A 15,102-nucleotide genomic window follows, 5' to 3' on the forward strand; every position below is an offset into this window, starting at 1 on the left:
TATTCAAGATGGCCTCCAAAAATGGCTGCCCAAACCGGAAATCCCCATATATTTCCTTCTAAATGGTGAGAAATTGTAAACAATCAATGGTTTTACCCTAGTTCAGGGGTGCTGAATCCGAATCTGGATGATGCAACTCCTGCATCTTTGAGGGTTTTGAGATATTCAAGACGGCCGCCAAAATGGCTGCCAAAACCGGAAATTCCCATGTACTGATGTATTTCCTTCTAAATGGTGAAGAATTGACAGCAATTGATGGTTCTACCCTATTTCAAGGGTGCTGAATCCGAATCTCTTGCATCCTTGAGGGTATTGAGATGTTCAAGATGGCTACCAAAATGGCTGCCAAAATGGCCGCCAATAAAAACCTGAAATTCCTATGTATTACCTTCTAAATGGTGAGAAATTGGAAACAATTGATGGTTTTGCCCTATTTTGAGGGTGCTGAATACGAATCTGGATGATGCACCTCGAGATGTTCAAGATGGCTGCCAAAATGACCGCCAAAACGGAAATTCTTATGTTTTTCCTTCTGATATTGATGGTGAGAAATTGATAATAATTGATGGTTTTACCCCTTTTTGTGCTGAAAGATTTCAGGTTTTCATCAATGGCACAGTTTGAACTTGCTGTATATACAATGTACAGTGAAACCAGCTCTTAATTGGTTTGTATTGTTGGTCTTGATGGCATTGTTGAAGACACGAGTTGGACATTTGTATAGTTATGCTTCAATTTTTTTTTTTCTGCAATATGATGTAACATTATACATTATATATATATATATATATATATATATATAGATATAGATATAGATATATATTATATCTATATATATATATATATATATATAGATACATATATATAGATACATATATATTACAAACACACACGAGGGAATGGAAAAATCACAGGTAACGCGCCGTTAAAAAAAAAACTAGATAAAAAACAAACGACAACATGTAAGCAATAGTTGATAAATCAGTACTTACGAATATCATAATAGCGCAGAGTGCTTTTGAAATTACCCTTATTGATATCTATTATAGTGGTCATAGATGCAACCATTTCTAAGGACGTAATCAGAATATGCGACAAGTTTCATAAGAATACAAGGCGAAACTCATCAGAATACAAGACAAGTTGCAACACCTAATACCAGTATGCCATCATTTAATTTTACTCTATTGATAGCCGAAAAGGATTAACTTCACATCTGTGGAGCCATTTCATTTTCGACCACAAGCATTAATTTTAAAACAATTATGCATAAAGAAATTTTCAGTCGTATCTTTGTGTTTGTACGTTTCAGTATGATGTCAATATTATTTCTTTCTTTTTTTCACTACGTGTTAAAGTTCCATTTGAGACATATCGGAATATCTCAGTTTATTACATTACCATTGTGACAGTCATTTTGGATGCCAATAACTTTTGGCTGATTTGACAAATTCGCTCAACTGAGTTGAATTTAAGAATACGAATTATTGCTTTCACCCTGGGTTTAATCCCCCCCCCCCCCCCCCCGCTTTGCGTTAGAGCACAATAATTCACTTAAGTATAAGAAAATATTAAGGAGTTTCCGTTTATACAGGACATTTACAGATGTCCCAAAACCTCCAAAGACTTTCAGCACCCTCAAAGTGGAGTAAGACCATCAATTTATTTTAACATTTTCACCAATAAGAAAAATATTAAGAACACATTTTTGACAGTTATTTTGGCGGTCATCTTGGACATCTCAAAACCATAAAAAAAAAAAAAAAAAAACACGAAAGTTGCATCAACCAGGTTCGGATTCAGCACCCTCGAAATAGCGTAAAACCGCCAATTGTTTTCAATTTTACTCATTTAGAAGGAAATGGGGGGCTTACATGGAAATTTCCGTTTTTGACGGCCATTTGGGGCCATTCTGGCAGCCATCTTTATCATCTCAAAACCCTTAATGAAGCAAGAGCTATGTCCTGAAGCTTCAAATTCAGCAAACTCAAAATAGGGTAAAACCACCATTTTTTCTTATATTTCACACCATTTAGAAGGAAATAGGGGTCTCCATATGAATTTCCGTTTTGGCGGCCATTTTGGCGACCATCTATATCATCTCAAAACCCTTAAGGATGCAAGAGTTGTATCCTGCAGCTTCGGATTTAGCGCACTCAAAAAAGGATAAAAACCACCAATTGCTTTCAAATTGTCCCCATTTAGAAGGAAATACATGGAAACTTCCGTTTGGGCGGCCATTTTAACGGCCATCTTAAATATCTCCAAATCCTCAAGGATGAAAGAGTTGCATCATCCAGATTCGGATTCAGCACCCCCGAAATATGGCAAAACCATCAAAAAATATTGGGTGGACGGTAAAACAAGGTTCAGCCTCTGGCACCCAGACTATCATTACACATTCATTCATTTATCTCATTCTTTAGGTAAAGATGGCAAAATAACAATCATTCATATACACAATATGCCCAGATATGACAATGCTCAAATATCTAGGCACACGCGTACAAACAGTGCGCATTATAATATTAATAACAGTGAAAGTATAACAATAATTATCTATTCTAATCGCATTGACTTTTCATTTTCACGATCAATTTGAATCAGAGATGCTTAAAGTATTCTTCTAGTGTTTGATACCCAGCAAACACATAACGTTTTCAGAACATTCCTAAACGTTTTTTTTTTTTTTTTTTGAGGTTCCGTACGTCTTCGTATAAAATGGACGTTTTTAAAACGTACATTCAACGTCAAAATTGGGACATAGCAATTACCACAAAGCACAGGATTTTTGGGGAAAAGTGTTAAAAACGTCAAAGGACGTTACAAAACGTTTTTATTAGGTCTTCTACGTCTTTGTCCTTTATAAACGTCCACAAAACGTTTTTATTAGGTCTTTAATGAATGTTTAAAAAAGTTTTTATTTGGTCCGTTACGTGTTCGTCATTGGTTTCTTAATCATGAATATTCATGCCTTTTTTTTAATATTCAAATAAGAAAATACAAGATTTGAAAACTAGTGGAAATAGATAAAGGACATTAGAATCTAAAGATTTATCCTGGGTTCAAATTTCTGTGTTAAAAATAAACTTACCTACGTTATTGTTCAGTTATTCACAATTTCAAATTGTGTTATGTAGAGGTATTTTCATAATGTTCATAGGCATAATTAAGGTGTGTGTGATCTAATTTTAGTAACCATGTCTTCATGCATTACAACATTTTGCTGGTATATAAAAGAATGTGATACAGGTTCATCAATTGGGAATAGGATGTAGTATAGGTATAGGTGCTAGGACATTAGGAACAGGTTAGGATAGGATTATATAGAATTAGGATTAAGGTACATTAATCCCAGATTGTGCCTGTATAATCTCAAAACTATATACTTTTTAAAATACCCAATTAAAAAATAAAGTAACATTAAACGTTCTTAAAAAGTTTTCTGGACGTTCTAGATGGATATGGAAGGTTCTCTGAAGGTTCTGGAACTGGTCATAAGACTTTTTAGACGTTCTTAAAACGTTTTTTGAACGTTCTAGACGGTTTTCAAAGGTTTTTTCTGGACGTCCGCAGAAGGTCCACAGAACGTTTTGAATATTCATAAAAGGTTTTACTGATGTCTATAACGTCCAAAAGGTTTGCAGGTCCTTAAAAATTCCAAAAAATTTTTTATTGGTTTTTTTTTTACGTTAAAAAAAAACGTTTTTATAACGTCCATTTGAAACGTTTTGAATACGTCGAAAACCTTCCACAAAAAGACGTTCTGAAAACGTTCTGACAAAGCGTCCAAATAACGAACTTGGAACATTTCAAGAACGTTCTGAAAACGCCAAAATGTTAGTTGGGTATGTATTTGGCTGACGAATCTACATTTCGGAAATTGAAAAAAATGGAACTATTATTAGTGGGGAAGGACTTGGTACAGCAACTGTATTCCCGTGTACACAAAAACACAAACAAACAAGTTGTATCTTTTCTTAGTTGCATGCACTGGTATGCAACTGCTGTACAATAAAATGAGAGTCAACTTTCATTTTGATGGAATTTTCATTATGATTATGACGTCGTATACCAAAACTCTCTTTTTTGCCTGATACATTTACTCGTTTGTTTGTTTGTTTGTTTTTTAATACAAGGCTCCCGACCATCTCAACAAAATATATGTGACCCTGCATCTCAAAACCAACAAAAAGTCGCCAGACGTGGATATTAGTAAAGAGCAGATTCTGAAAAGGTAGACTCTAACCTTTTAAATGATGCGTAACTCAATTCAAATGGACGCTTTTAACTTCTCTAAAATTTTTAAAGAAAGCGCACACCCTGGAAAAGTGCGAACTGAAAAAAGAGGCTCTGAAGTACAGGGTCTATTCATGCGCTTACTTCAGTAATCTTTACCAAGTCGTGCTAGCTGTGCAATAAATGGGAGAAATAAAAAAAAAAAAAGGATGCAAACCGCCACAGCAATGGTTTTGTGATGCAGGGTCACATATACAAACAAGCACTCACAATACACATGCGCACAGAGTCTTGGTAAGTCATGAATAGTATAGGAGAATGGTGTAACGGCAATATATCACAAAGGACTCGGCAAACATAATCAATGTCTATGAAGCCGATATACATTTAGTACCAACATTTGGATTTACGTTTAAAGGAATTAAAACGAGCATCTTGTTATTCGAGGAGAGCTCATTCCAGTGCATGGGCTGTGTATACACTACGTCATTTCCTTGTAATTTGCCTTTTTCTGGATCACTCCTCGTCGTGATTTTGTTTTCTTTAAAGATGCAAATTTTTGTTATTGATCCTATGAACATTTACAAAAACTGCGTAATTCCATTAAAGTGGCTACTATATACCGCATAATACCAGGTTTTACTTCAGTATTTGTACTCTCTTGCACTCCTCGTGAGCATAATGAGCATTATTACATCACAGAAAACTGCTATGGGGGACTTTCACCTCATCACATAATTTGTTAACACTGTATCACACAAATATGCACACATCTGACATACGCAATGGCACATTGGTGTTGAATACATACGTCTAACGTTCAGCGTGACTGATTGTTGAGAACCGGAAATGATGCACTGTAGCGTCTTCCCGTGATGAGAGGAGGAAGGGGTGAAAGTCAACACACTTTCGATATTGTAGTAGGTTTTGTGGTAATAGCAACGATCTGTGCATTGATCACAGATACAATGCTTCCTTTCCCTTCCACACCATGACCCTAAGTAGAGTGTCCGATTCTGCGGCAAGAATATCTTCCACAGTGCAGTCAGCCTTTTGTCGACAAAGGAGTGCTGAATTTTAACCTAATTTACATCTAGAAATAGTTTGATTTATTGAATAATCTGTTGTTTCGTCTCCCGAATATTAAAGTGGAAATCTCTAGAGAGCAGCAATTGCTTTATTGCTATGCTGTCTTCAGTCCTTTTTCTTTTATAACGCAAGACAACGAGAAAAAAAACCCCATAATTCATAAGTTGGATCTACGATTTGTTTGCGTGTAAACATGCATACATGTTATATATACATTAGTGCATATATATTATATAAATTAGTATTATACATACATTTTCCCTTTTTTTCATAAACGGGAACAAGAAAACTGTGACTTTTTTTGCTAGTCAAGTGCAGAAGTGCAATGAAAGCACAAATTAGTTTGTGATGAAGACCGAGATAAGATGGAAGAAAAGTACTTGCCTTTCTCGATGTTGCAACATCGATTTCTTGCTCAGTGTACCCGCTGCGTTAACTTCACTACAACTGTAACATTGGACAAGTTACAATCTGTAAGGTCCTGCATATTTTGTTGCCCTGAACTGCAGACTTAATTTTTGTCAGACTACCCTATACCATCCATCGTAAACTCCTTCATTCCGCTGTGAAAGCGACTGCCCATGATAACCCCACCCCCTTTCCTGTCTGTGCTGATTGTAAGTGGTGCGAATTCTCCGCAATATCTGGGAGCCGTCCAAATACCACCTCGCTGTTCGCGTTTCGTACACATCTCTGGCGGAACACCGCGCAGTAAATTCCCGGCTCGCCGTTACCGTACTGGGTACGCTCAGTGTCAACGTGGCTGCAATAGAAAATTTGAAGTATAACAATATGACTAAACAGGTTTCACAATATGACTAAACAGGTTTCACCTGGTGTATTAATCTCCAAATATACAGACTTTAAAGGGAATGAAACGACTAAATTCATCTACAAAGAAAGATATTAAGCGTTCAGTGTCGGTGTCACGTTATACAGTTATTCAACTTCTTTTTTCTTACCACTGTGTAAGGTCAGCATGAAGTGAAGTCATTCATTCTGTCTCCTTTTATGTTTTCATTTAATTCAAACACTAACTCAAAGCAACGTTTTGTGGCTTGACACACTACGATAGCTTTCCCGAGCAACGTATTCACTTCCTGGAAGCTTATTACCTTATACTATACGCATGATGATTATGACCCTTATTAGCTTGGTCATATTAATGGTTGTCAGCCTAATGTGAGTACAATTATGCCTAAGAAGATAACAAATAGAATAATGTCGAAATTGACTCATGAAAAAAAAGTTAATGTTATTACCTGAACGTTCTACCGGAGGACCTTTCATTATTGTCCCATAAATTGAAAGGGGAAGGTGAATAGTAACATTGAAGAAAATGGATATATACAACAGTATAACATCAATACAATTCATCAGCTATGCGTTTATCACATGCAATCATGACATGTTCGTATATCCTGCATCTCAAATTTGTATAATTCAAGAGATTCAAAGCTTTGTGGAGAAGAGTATGAGTATAACAAATCACGGTACGTGCGTATTTCATGGAATGGATCTCATGTGTGTAAGAGGGTGTGTCTGTGTGTGTTGTGTGTGCGTGTGCTCTGCAAAAAAAAAGAAGAAGTTAAGTTAAAAAAAGTGATTTTAGTAGCACAAATTTCTTATTGGGTGTGTGAAAGATAAGGCACATTCAGATTGGCTTGATTAGGCTGATCAGAATAGCTTTTTCTGAGAATAATGCAGAATTTCATGTCATTTTTCTTATAAAAACAGGGTATGATTTGGTAAAAAGATCCAAATATATTGTACTGTATGCTTGAAAAATGATTTAGCAGCACAAGAAAGAAGAAAACAGCTGCTTTTTTTGTTGGTGGTAATATTAATTTTATTGTTAGTATGGATTTGATATTGAATGAAACTGAAATAAAGAATATTACAAAACAAACAAAAAAGTGTGTGTGTGTGTGTGTGTGTGTGTGTGCCGCGCGCGCGCGTGTGTATGAAGGCACACCTTAGTGACCGATATCTTACCAGAAGAGTGAATCAGCAACAGCAGGATTCCAAACCTTGTCATCATGTCATCCATTATGTAGATTCTTCCTGAAAGCGCCGAGGGATCTGTCTTAAAAAAGAAAAAGGAGAGTTATTACGGCAGTGAATCAAACAATAAAAGAAACGTCCTTCTCTGAAGAAGAACCTGTGCAGAAACATTATGAGAAGGAATGCCATACCTGATGTAGAGATAATCAGGTTTTGTCGAGAAAAAAAAAAAAGCTCTAAATCATTTTCATATTTGTCAATGTAAAAAATCAGAAAATCAACAAGTCAAAAATGATATTCAACCTGAATGTTCTAATGAATCTTAGAATGATACTGAAAAAAAAAAAACAGTCAACGAAATAAGGTCAATTACAGGACTGGTGTGACCGATGAAGTGGAAATCACAACGTAAACCTATGTTGCACCCCGTGCAGCATTCCTTTGCTCCTTTCGCAGTCGCTGGAGTTCAATTCAATTTTGAGATCCCTATTAAAATATTGAGCTGCCTGCCACTGCAGCGACATGTACGCAATATTCTTCCCTGGCATTGGACCATGGCTTATGTGGGCGTGTCATACGCCATTGGCTAGCCAACACTCATCGCGCTTGGAATCAGCTGACGTAGGAGGAGTAATCATAATGTACGACGTCATCGATCGGACTCGTGATGATACTGCTCAAATCTTCGTTTCTTTTTATGAACATGAAATGGCAAAGTGTGTTTGAATATCATTTTATGATAAATAATGATTATTATACGTAACGCAGGGATCGACACTAACGGTGGCCCAGTGGCTCAGGGGCCACCAAAAATGCACGTCGGGCCACCAAAATTTCAGAAATGAAGAATTTGGTGGCCTGATCGGGCCACCAAAAGAGGTCGGATGTTTGCCTTTGGGTCACCAAAAATAAAAGTTAGTGTGGAGCCCTGCGTAACGCATATATCTTTGCTTATCAAAATATGACACTGAAATCACATCACTGAAAATCTGACAAAAGCAGTTGTAAATGCAAGTTTCTTCTAAATCTCATTGTTGATTACAAGGGATTGAGTTACTTTGATAGACACTTGTTGCATAGTTGGAGAATCAACACAAACTAGGAAATTACAACGACGCTCAGAGAATTTGGCTTGAAAATGTGCACTGGACTGTAGGATTGTGTTTTTTCTTCCTTGTTTTCGGTTAACGCGGTTCGTTCTGGTTCCAAATTAAACATCTCAAGTGAAATAAGACCTTGAAATAAGACGAGGCACTTCCGCATGATCGAACTACATTGCTCTCTGTAGGTATTTGTTCAGTTCAATTTATTTCTGCATTCCGTTTTCAATAAAATATAACAGAATTACACAAAATACCACAAAATGTATGAATTGTTCCTATGCATAAATACACGTTGCCGAGCACAATCCTGTAAAGGAAACAGGTATACAAAGCAATACCGAATTGAAGGTACATGTTTGCATTTTTACTTTTGCAAATTAACCTGAAAGCACGCTGTATCAAGCATGTTAGTAAGGGCAATGATGAGAGCAGATATGCATATAATATTTTTAATTAAAGCCCAGGGGTCTTGTTTGACATCCGTCTTATGAATAAACACTATTTGGCATAATCATTCAGCTGTTGTGTTTCAAATGGTTTATGGGAAATGGTTTATGGGAAACGGTTTATGGGAAACTATATATGAAATAACAGGTAAAAATAATAAGGAAACATCGTCCGTTTTTTATAATGACAACAAAGAACTCATAAACCCTGATGAAATATCTGATGCTTTTAACTCATACTTCGTAAATATTGGCCCCCAATTAGCTTCAAAAATAAAAAACAAACATGTTCATTCAAACTTTACTGAATTTCTTCCACCAAACTGCGACAAATCCCTTTTCTTTACCCCAACAGATGAGGAAGAAATACTGGAGATTGTTAACAGATTAAAGCCAAGTAGATCTAGTGGCCATGATGAAATAAGTGTTTATATACTGAAGAAAATCATCAAACAAATAACCACACCTTTATCTTACATTTTCAATCTTTCACTGTCTTCTGGAATATGCCCGAACTCATTAAAAATTGCGAAAGTAGTTCCAATTTTCAAAAGAAAAGACGACCCTTCTCTTTTAACAAATTATAGACCAATATCGTTATTACCTAGTATTTCTAAAATTCTGGAAAAAATTATTCATAAACGCCTGTACATTTTTCTTCATGTAAATGACCTACTTATACCTAATCAGTTTGGATTTAGAAAGGGCCATTCCACCGATTTAGCTATAATTCAATTGTTAGATAAGATTACTGAATCTTTTGCAAATAAAAAACATTTTATAGGAATTTTCATGGATTTATCAAAGGCTTTTGATACCATAGATCATGATATATTAATTTACAAATTAAAAAGATATGGTATTCGTGGTTTAGCACTTTCTTGGATTATTGATTATTTATCCAACAGAAAGCAATATGTACTATTTAAGTCATCTAAATCTCCGAATTCTAATATTGTATGTGGTGTTCCCCAGGGATCAATTCTTGGCCCCCTACTGTTCCTTGTATATATTAATGATATAATAAATACATCAAAAACTCTTAAATTTATACTTTTTGCGGATGATACTAATATTTTTTACTCCCATGAGAACCTCGAAACACTGTTTAATACTCTGAACACGGAAATAGACAAAGTCTCCCGATGGTTTTTATGTAATAAATTATCCCTTAATGTCTCTAAAACAAATTTTATACGTTTCAAACCTACTGCTTCACAGAACATTAACAGCAGTTATAATATCAATATTGATGGATTATCTTTAACTGAAGTAAGATCTACTAAATTTTTAGGAATCACAATTGACTCGAGTTTAACTTGGAACGATCACATTCATAATATCCACACGTCTGTCTAAAGAACTGTAGGAATTTTATATCGACTGAAAAACTTCATTTCTCAAAATTCCCTGACTATTCTATACAATGCATTGATCTTACCACATATCACATACTGCAATATCGTTTGGGGAAACTGTGGCTCAACTAAAATTAATCCAATTCTTACTCTCCAAAAACGTGCTGTACGTTTGATTACCAATTCCCGTTACTTATCCCCATCCAATCCCCTATTTCATCAACTAAAAACATTGAAAATTGAGGATCTTCACACCTTTCAAACTGCTGTTTTTATGTATAAATATACATTTAATTGTCTTCCAAAAATTTTTGATGGCTTCTTCACTCCAAATTTCACCGTTCATTCATATCCAACACCGTCAGTCGTCCGATTACCATCTCGAAAACCCCAGAATCATTTTAGCTCAAAAATCTTTAAAGCACAATGGACCAGATATTTGGAATTCTTTACCCCCTAATTTAAAACAACGTACGTCGTTGAACATTTTTAAACGAGAACTAAAAAACACCCTCATAATCCAGTATACTTCTGACACATAAAAATATTCATACCACCTGGTCAACAAACACCCTAAACAATGAGTTCACGGCCATAACTGAAGTAATATTCACCTCATCACACTGATACACAAAATAACACTCAACGTACAAACCAAGATTCATCCCAACACAATGCACACCGCACTGCACCGCACGCCCTTCGCACAATTTACTTCCCACTCAGTGAGTGGCAAGATTTTCTTTATGTATCTCTTCGTTGTGCCCTTTGCACAATTACCCCCCACTCAGTGAGTGGCAAGATTTTCTTTATGTATCTCTTTACCTGGGGCCATCTTCCTCGTCAAGCTTAGCTTATGATGATGGTCCCCTGCATTTCATTTTTATCATTTCCTATTGCTTCCTTTCATATATGATATTCGTTCTTGAAAAAAAAAATGTATGTAAGATCCAAACGTTACGAATATTAGCTGTGTAAATGACTATGTAAGTATTTTGTTGATTTGTGGATTTGTATTGATTTTGAAATGCAGAAATAAAAACTGAACTGAACTGAACTGAAATAAACGGCTATCTTAGATACCTCTTCTCTCACACCAAACGTAAGCTCGAGACAAAGTATCAACAAAAGAATGCTACACTCTCGAAGGACAAGCTCCTTTCACAATTGGCGTACGACCGAGTGAAATGACTGAAGACTGAATACATCCAAACATCATACATACCGAAATAATGCTGTATTGACAGCGGTAAACTTGAAAGAAACTTCGTACCCAGTATCTCGGCTCAATCAGCTCAATTTTCTTGTTGCAAAGAAAACCCTGTGCAACCAAAGAAAGTAAGAGTTTGATTTCTCATTCCTTATTAACGTTCTCGTAACAAATTTTGCGTCTGCTATAATATGTGAGTTTAGAACGTGGTTAACTGAAGTGTGTACACGCGAGCCAGGCCCTGGTATTTACGGGAAAGATCCGACAATTGTATGGGCGCATTAATACCATCAGGTGTGTGAAAAATATGAATACGAAAACTAAAAACTATAGAGTATGATCAATTTCAGTTTTTAAGATAACACCGTCATGGTTGTTGCTTTGATTAAACGTCCTGTTGTATTTTTTTTTCTGTCCCCTTCATTGTACAGTGTACGTCTCAGTAAGATAAACCATTTTTAAAGGCAGCCGGTGTCACAGTCGATCCGTTCCGGGTTCCGGGGGAACTGATATACCGGCCGAAACCAGTCGATTAGTTCCGCGGAACGAATATACCGCACAATAGGCAGTACGCAGAAACGTTCCGCAACCGCCGATCCTATCCGGGTTGTGCGAGTAGGCCTCATTAAAAACAAAATAATATCTGTTTATTGTGGATGTCTATACCCAATTAAAAAATCTAAGAAAGCTATTTCTTCATTTTTCAAATGATATTAAGGACAATGTCATTTTTACGTTCTGATAATTTCCCTTTAAATAAATCATATTATAGCCTCGTACAAGTGGCGCGAAGAAATGAATTACTGTAGGGCCTACAATGTATTAGCTAAACAACATGCACAAATACGTACGAGTCGATCATCTCAGGGATTTGAGACTCACCTCCCTGATCATCTGGAGCCGTTGCACAGTGTGCGATTAGCCTTTATTTATAGACAAAACTTCAAAGAACAGTTCAACGAAAGAGCATGATAATACTATGGTTATAGGTCCTACATTTATAGGAGACTGCTTGAAGTGAGAAGGAAGAAAGAGGGAGGTTTTGCTGGTAGGGTACAGCAAGGATAAACATTTTATTTTTTTTTTTCGGTGAGCTTTGTTCTGATAAGAAAATTATTGTTCAGCTGTACTTCAAAACAAAAAAAGAATGTTGGTCTAATAGTCTGCAAACAAATTGTTAATGTGTATGCAGGGGATTAAAATGGAGCTATGCATGTGGATTTCATTTCATTTATTTATTTTATTCTCATTTTTCTTTCAACAAAACATAACACAAAGTAAATCAAAAATGTAATCATAAGCAAATACAAAGTATGACATTCAATTGTAATTAAAAAACTAATAAAGATATGCACACATACTGGAATAACAAAGTTATGTTTGCAGGGTAAAAATGAGAACTAAGAGGTCCACTTAAAAGCATTGCTTGTAGATTTTAGATCACTCTAAAATATCGCCAAAAATACTTATTATAATTACAAGTACGTAATTATGTATAATGCAAAAAATAATACGTCGCAGTACCATGTACAGCGACTGATGGGCTGTGTATAGTTAGGCCTGGCGTGAAAGATTGTGTACCGTGTGGACATGCTGGATATGATGATCGATTTCGGTAAGTTTCATTGCGTACATTTGAATACTGATAGCATCAGATGTAGAGTAAATATTGAAGAGTATACTCGATGAGTTTGAGGTGACAAAAATGATGTTAAGTATCAAAATTCAAAGCTATCGTGATACGATTACGTCGCTCTCCTAGTGGTTGGTGGTCGCGCTCGTACAGCCCTGTCGCGACGTACCATATGTACAGCGACTGGGCTGTGTATAGTTACATAATAACATAATACATTAACCCGACATTTACAACTACATGTATTCCACTCATAAATTTATTTGATAATATCCTTTCATATATCATCATTATACACCAAACAATTATATCACCTACATATCCGAATACATCTGTATAATTCATAATTCATAACATTCATATATATGTATATATATATACATATATATATACATATATATATATATATATATATATATATGATAATAATAATTACCATGGCAGCGCCTTATCAAAATAACACCAAATGTGTCTTGCATGTACACCTGTAAATCATTACATATTCCAAGTTTAAAATTACATAACTTAAATACTGTGGGAGTAAAAAAAAAAAAAAAAAAAAATTACCATAACAATGATTTCTCTATCAAACACACACGAGAAACATGACAGTCACCCAAACTCTCTGGATATGCGGGAGTAAAATAATAATGATAATAATGAATACACCAAAAACTAATTATTACAACTTATACTCTGGTATTATACGTGTGAATGGAATCCTGGACAAATGCACTTCTAAAACGGGTACGCTTTGTGCAAGGAGGACAGAGTCTGATACCTGATCTGTTCAGGCAATAGTAACCGTACAGATGGTGTGTTAAATCGGTCATTATCTTGTTTACCTTGACCATCATTCTTTCCACGTGTAAATCCTGTACCACTGGCAATTCCAACCCAATGATATTTTGCCACTTTCGCGGTCTATCGATTCTATAGCCTTGTCCTTTTGTGTAAGATTGCCATAAAAACAAAATCAAGCTATACATGACGATAGATTTGATAAAGGAATTGTAGAAAAGAACCATCAGTGTTCTATCCAGCCTCAGTTTGCTCAATTATTGCCTGATGATTGAGGATGTATTTCGGACAGCAGCTGGTGACTGCATGCAGCTGTGGAAAAATTATGGAAATGTAATGCCTAATTTCATTACTTTATAATGTGATTTTTTGCATTGCGTTAGGGTGTTACCGATGATGAATCTTTATTTGCTGTAACCTATATAGATAATGAAAAATAAATATCTGAGCCAGAATTTAAGAAAAAAAAAAACGCTTAAAGAGTATAATAATGGAGATTCTTTTTTTTTTCTGAACTGAAGAAATTTCAAAATCTAGAGCCAGTGTATATAAATGCATTCTGAGCTAAAGGTTCTCAAAAGGGGTAGATGAAACTCAGACCGCCTAGGTGTAAAGGATGATCATGAAACCATCGATTTCGTGGAAACATTGAATTAAAACTACTGGGGAGAACATTTGTGTTGTATAGATGAACATGAATTGACCCAGTTGAAAAAGAAACAAATCTTTAATTTTTCAAATCTTATATTTTTTTATATGAATAAAAACAAAAAGTTGAATTTAAAAAAAAAAAAAGTTGCTACACACTTCGAAGTGTTTAGCAGCTTTTTTTTATTTTTTTATACTCCCAGTCTTTTGTCCTTGTCCGCAGCTTCAAGTACAAACGTTAAATTTTCAATCGCCCATCTCAACCAAAACTATACTGTATCTCTTTAGAATACCTTGCCTGTTTGAAGTAATCTCTGTGTACAGATAGACCGCCTCCCCAAAAAGAGAAAAAAACCACATACTCACATACACACACATTCATATGCACATACACACGGACACAAGATATAATAAAGACAACTGAACACACAAAAACAGAGAATTCATCCCGTCATTCTTAGTTGTTACAACTGAAAAAATAATGAACCAAACGAACATGCATGTATGACGTTGGCGATTACATTGGTCGTTATAAAAATATCGCACTAAAATGATTAGGTTAGTAAATTAG

Source organism: Diadema setosum, chromosome 17, assembly GCF_964275005.1.
Source record: "Diadema setosum chromosome 17, eeDiaSeto1, whole genome shotgun sequence".
Classification (NCBI taxonomy): domain Eukaryota; kingdom Metazoa; phylum Echinodermata; class Echinoidea; order Diadematoida; family Diadematidae; genus Diadema; species Diadema setosum.